At 47.1% G+C, this 6,001-nt stretch overlaps 1 long non-coding RNA gene across 1 annotated transcript; it reads right to left on the bottom strand.

Annotated features, from left to right (window-relative positions):
* Nucleotides 1-246: 246 nt before the first annotated feature.
* LOC123578383 lies at nt 247-2,601 on the bottom strand. The gene is made up of 3 exons (XR_006702350.1): nt 2,500-2,601; nt 786-816; nt 247-517 (listed from the first exon to the last, which is right to left on the bottom strand). It is a non-coding gene; the product is annotated as an uncharacterized LOC123578383 (long non-coding RNA).
* Nucleotides 2,602-6,001: the final 3,400 nt, after the last annotated feature.

The following is a 6,001-nucleotide window of genomic DNA, read 5'->3' as shown; positions in this document are numbered from 1 at the left end:
CGAGCAGACAGAAGATGAAGCCCTTGTGAAAACCACGTGTGCACACACTTCTTCAGGAAGGAGCCGAACTCCTCTATTTGATTCAAGCAAGACCGCGGCTCTCAACGCAACCTGCAACAGCAACGAGTAAATCTGCAAGCGACAGGGGAGGATCAGCGACAGGGAGAGACGTGAGCCCAGAGATTGTACATTAAAGAAATCTCTGCAATGCCAGGATATTGACAAAGGTACATGCTGATAGCCAAGGAGCATGTAAGGATTTTAATACCACATTTCCAGTTATGGCTAGAGAAGCATAATTAGGTACTAAATTACAATGTTAATATTCATTTGAACAAATAAGTTCTTGTAGTAGTAGCATCAGGGCCCTGGGAGGGCAGCAGAGGAGTTGATTAAATGGGCAGAGAGTTTCTTTGAACAAGTTCCGTCCTGGGCTCTGTGAGGTCAGCTGCCAGCAAAGTCTTCAGAGGTCAGGACGTGGACCGTGAACGCTGGTGTTTCTTCTTTTGTAGCTCCACTCAAGGGATTCAGAACCAAGCAAGGAAATATACGAGGCATTACAATTCCGGCTGGTAACACAGGCTACAAAGGAGTGGGGAAAGCACGCCCTTCTCCAGGAGAAGGGCGTGCTGAGCAGGGCCATCCAGAGCAAGTACCGGGCTCCACTCAGCGCACAATTCTTCTAGCACAAATAGAAGGAGAGGGTCTTGCTGAGGTGTCCTATTACGGTTGACTTATCTATTTATACCTCCAGTTGATCCAAAAGAGTCTGAGGTGGGGCTTACCTGTCATCTGCAAGAAAATTAAAGTGGCTTCCTAAAAGGGGCAAGCACAAATTGAAGTAATGAGAAGGGAGGCGGAGGGAGGGGGGTGAAGAGAGAAAGAGAAAGGAAACACACGCACGCACGCACACCGGCAACTACACATTCTAGTGCCTTCTGAAGTCCAAATCTTAAACGGAGCACAGCTCCCCCTTCGCCCATCTCCCCAGGACTCTCTTGTCTTCCTACCCAATTTCTCTGGGCTTCACACAAAAGGTAAGATCCCAGATTGAGCCATCCTAATTAGCCGGGGCCCTCTCCTGTACGTAACAGAAGCAAATCTGTCACCAGCCGTGGAAAACAATCGTCCTCAGCTCCCCCAAACCCCAAAACGCATAAGCTCAGCATTTTAACTGGCTGGGGTAAGAGCCATTATTTTCATTAATGGAGCTCATTTTTATTTTATTGGGCTTTTTTACTATCAGATTAAAAGCATGTTTTTATTGTAGTTTTTTTTCTAATGCAATCTTGGATGAGGTGCTCAGAATGAATGGAATAGTTATTGTTTTAATTATTTTTTCATTTTGTGTTTTTATTTCGTTTGTTCCTTTTATTTACTACTCTTAAGTTTGCCGTAATAACGCGGACGCAGGGTGCTTGGAGGCCTCCAGTCAGCACCCCGCGGTGGTTTGCATCAGCTAAGGGCCAGGGAACAGGAAAAGCACCAGCGCACAGATGCTTTCGGAACCCGGGGCCAGCACAGCCCCACAGCTCAACCGCACTGACACGCACAGCACACGGGCAGAGCCAAGGGCATGGGCCCCTCGGGGCCGAGAGGAGAAACGCGAGGTGTCATTCCAGGTCACTTCTGCTCCTGCTCCTGTGCTAAGGTACCCTGGCTCCCTAGGGGAACAAAGGGTGGGAAGGAGTCTCAAGATAGATAACTATGGGGCATGTTACCCGCTCCCAGCCACACGTCACCGATGCCGAGGTCCACATGGGATCCTGCAACAACCCACAAGGTATTAACACGCAGAGACACTTAGCTGCACCCGGACCCTTGTTCCCTGCCCATGAATTGGGGGGGAGGGAGAGGAGGGAAGGAAACAATGCCTTTCCAGAAAGTCCAGATGTCTCTGCAACCTGGTAGGCTTGGGCAGGGCAGGATTTCTAGATTCCTACTTAGCACTAGAAGTTGAGCGTGTGGGTTGTCTGTCCAGGGACAGGCTGCAAAAGTGCTGGGCACGTTACTGCCGATGACTGCTGATGAAGGGCTCCTTTGGGCCACTTATATGCCAATACTCTTGATCTCTCTGGATCTGATTGAAGAAAGCATCCACCCTCTAGACAGAGGCCCAGGCCTGTGCTTGGGTTTGCCAAGGGCCCTCATTTGGCCTGTGGCCTCACACCTCCTTCCCTTTACTGATTCCCTTTGCCTGCCTGGCCCCCATTCCCAGGGTGGTCCCCACAGTATGCTCTAGGTCCCCAACCTGTCTGGCCTGTGAAGTTAAATCTAGCAAAGCTCCAAAGATCATGGTAGTGCCCCCCTCAAGGGCTTCCCGTCACATTCACAATAAAATCCAAACTCTTTGGCAGACCCCACGAGGCCACTGCGATCTGCCCCGTCCTGTCCTCTGGGCTCATCTGCCCCATCTCTGCCCCCACTGACCTCACTCCAGCCACACCAGCCACCCCTGAAGGAGCCTGGGCCACTCCCTACCTGGAGGTCCCCCCATACCTTTGCGTGACTCTATTCCTAGAGGAGATTCCTGGAGAGGCCACCTGTTCACCCTCTACCTCCTCCCATGGCTCTCTGTGTCCTCACCTGCTTTCATTTTCACTCTGATACCTGTCACTGCTGACCTTACATCACTTACGTTTTTGCTGACCTCACAAAGGGATAAAAGTGAGAGAAACTGCTGCGTCCCCAGGCCAGCACAACAGCCCTGGGGCAAGTGGTCAAGAAGGTTTTGGTGGAAGATGCTTCGGACTGTCTTTATACCGTTGTATCCCCAGCACAGAGAAAGTTGTGGGCATACAGTAGATAGTCAATAAATGCTTGTTGCCTAGGGGGAAATGCGTGAAAAAAAAGTCAATGCCCAGAAGTGCCTGATGCATGACTAGTTTGTTGCCATTTAAGTTCCAGTGGATGAATCAGGAATTTCCAGAGTCAAGGTGAACTCAGGACTCAGCTCTTTCCTTCCAGCCCTCCCGAAACCAACAGAATACTGCTGAGACAGACCACTTTATTTTGTGTCTAAACAAAGGGAAGGTATATGATGCTTTAAAAATCCACAAATGTTCACTTTTTAATAAATGTTGAATCATTAACTTTATTTATTGTCTCCTTTGATTCATATAGGTCATTTCTCAAAACATGTTCTACGGATGGATAAAGGAGATATGATACACACACACACACACACACACACACACACACACACACGATGAAATATTACTCAGCCATAAAAATGAATGAAACCTTGCCATTTGCAACAACATGGATAGACCTGGAAGGCATAATGCTAAGTGAGAAAAGTCAGGTGGAGAATGACAAATGCCATATGATTTCACTTGTATGTGGAATCTAAAAACACAAAGCAAACAAACAAAGAAAATGCAGAGGTAGACCATAAAGACAGAAAACAACGCGGTGGTAGCCAGAGGGAAGGGAGAGGGGGATGGGCAAAACGGGTGAAGGGATTGAGAGATACAGGCTTCCATTTCCGGAATGAATAAGTCACAGAAGTGAAAGGCACAGCATAGGGAAAGGTCAATGGTATTGTAATAGTGTTGCATGGTGACAGATCGTAGCTATACTTGTGGTAAGCACAGACTTGTCCAAGCATTACGTTGTTACTAATGTAACAGTGTGTATCAACTTATTTTTAAATAAAAAATAAATAAAATAAATAAACAAAGGTCGATCCATAGTAAAAATAAGAAGAATCAGGTCTTATCCTAGGATATGCCATTCATTTTTCAACTACTTTTTAGAAACAGAAAAATAAAATATGAAAAAAATAACTGAATGAAAATATTGGGGTAGGAGGAATGAGAAGGAAAAAATGGATACAAAACCTTTTGCTGTGACCTTTTTTATATCATTTTATCTTTGAACTATATCTATTACAATCCTATAACTTCGAAGTGATATATATTATAATAATCAAAGATAATTTAAAGAAAGGGCTTAAAAGTGGTGGTAACGACACAGAATCTGGAGCACAGTTGCACAAAATCCCAGCACTGAATTCTAGAAACAAATTCCATTTAACAAAAGATGCCGTTCCCTTAAGGGGAGTGAACACTGCATCTAAGGAACTATTTGTTCCTAAAGACAATTTGGAAGGAGCTCTCCTACCTTGGAAAGAATTCCCAGATTTAAGTTATGTAAACAAAAGAAGTCCATTTATCATGACCCACACTCAGGTGCCAGGGCTCTGTGGCATTCTGAGCACGAGCCATGAAGTCACCGGCTCTGTGGGCTGGAAAGCTGTCCTTCCATGATGCACATGGGAATCCCATAGTAAATACAATTATATTTGCCTGAGAATTTTGGAACAAAATGGGGCGCGTCAGGCTGGGGGTTCTTGATTTAAGTTAGGCAGACTTCAGTTGGTTATTTTTGCCATTTGGCACAACCTTAATTGTATAAAGTGCTACAGGCTGGGGCTCCTGGGTGGCTCAGTCGGTTAACTGTCCAACATCTAACTTCGGCTCAGGTCATGATCTCACGGTTCTTGAGTTCAAGCCCTGCATTGACATGGCAGGGCTCCACACACTGAGTCCTGAGCACTGTCGGTGTGGAGCCCACTTGGGTCTCTCTCTCTCTCTCTCTCTCTCTCTCTCTCTCTCTCCCCCCCCCCCCCACTCTGCCCTGTCCCCGCTTGTGTGCATGCATGCTCATTCTCTCTCTCAAAATCAATAATAATTAAAGAAAGAAAGAAAGAAAGAAAGAAAGAAGTAAATAAATAAATAAAGAGTGTTGCAGGAGATGACAAAGTTGTGGGTCATACATTTATGAAAGGATAATATTCAGCACTCACACACAACTGTGTGTCATTTTCCTGGCACGATGTGGAATACAGGTTGGGACATGCAGTTCGATCCCTAGTTTGAGCTGTGTGCAGGCTTCTGCATCGGTTCGTAGGAAATAACACACTCCTACTAATTGTTCTTACAGAGTAAATGTAAACTCTACAAATTATATAATGAAATATTATATGAATGCAATCATAGAAAAGTCAATGGCCAACGCTTCTCTCTACCAAACACCATTCTAAGCCCTTTACAAGTATTGTCTTGTTTCATCCTTATACCCAGGGCATGAGGCAGTACGATCTTCTCTCATTTCAGATGAGGGGGGTGGGACACGGAAGGGCTAGGTGGCTTGCTCAAGGTCATAGAGCTGGTAGGTGCAGAGTTCCATCAGAACCCTAGTCTTGGGGCCTAATATCAACAGTGATGGATACCATGATCGAATAAAGGCTGGTGAGCAGAGAGCCATGGGGAGGGGGGCAGGTGGTGAGCAGGTACCCTCTCTAAGAATCCCCTCTAGGAATACAGTCACGCAAAGGTATGGGGGGACCTCCAGGTAAGGAGTGGCCCAGGCTCCTTCAGGGGTGGCTGGTGTGGCTGGAGTGAGGTCAGTGGGGGCAGAGATGGGGCAGATGAGCCCAGAGGACAGGACGGGGCAGATCGCAGTGGCCTCGTGGGGTCTGCCAAGGAGTTTGGATGTTATTGTGGATGTTGCAGGAAGCCCTTTGAGGGGGGCACTACCATGATCTTTGGAGCTTTGCTAGACTTAACTTCACAGGCCAGACAGGTTAGGGACCTAGAGCATACTGTGGGGACCACCCTGGGAATGGGGGCCAGGCAGGCAAAGGGAATCAGTAAAGGGAAGGAGGTGCGAGGCCACAGGCCAAATGAGGGCCCTTGGCAAACCCAAGCACAGGCTTCAGCCAGTACATGCTGGTTGCCGATGGCCAGATCTCCCAAGTTTTCAAGGGAATCCACAAACCTTCATTTCAAATTTGTGAACTTAGAAAGAATCCTATGCACAGACCAAACGCACTGCTAGGCCACAACCAAACCTCTAGGCACCATTTGCCCCAACGCGCCCTTCGTTCTCTCCTGTGTTGTTCCACGGTTTACGTCTTGCTGTCCCGACCAAAGTGTGCGGTCCAGAGAATAAGGATTAATGCAACTAGAATCTTCCTCAGGGAAGTGCCGGGGCT

This window comes from Leopardus geoffroyi, chromosome E2, assembly GCF_018350155.1.
Source record: "Leopardus geoffroyi isolate Oge1 chromosome E2, O.geoffroyi_Oge1_pat1.0, whole genome shotgun sequence".
Taxonomy (NCBI): Eukaryota; Metazoa; Chordata; class Mammalia; order Carnivora; family Felidae; genus Leopardus; species Leopardus geoffroyi.
The sequence above is the reverse complement of the archived record's forward strand: the minus strand, read 5'-3'. Positions and strand labels throughout refer to the sequence as shown.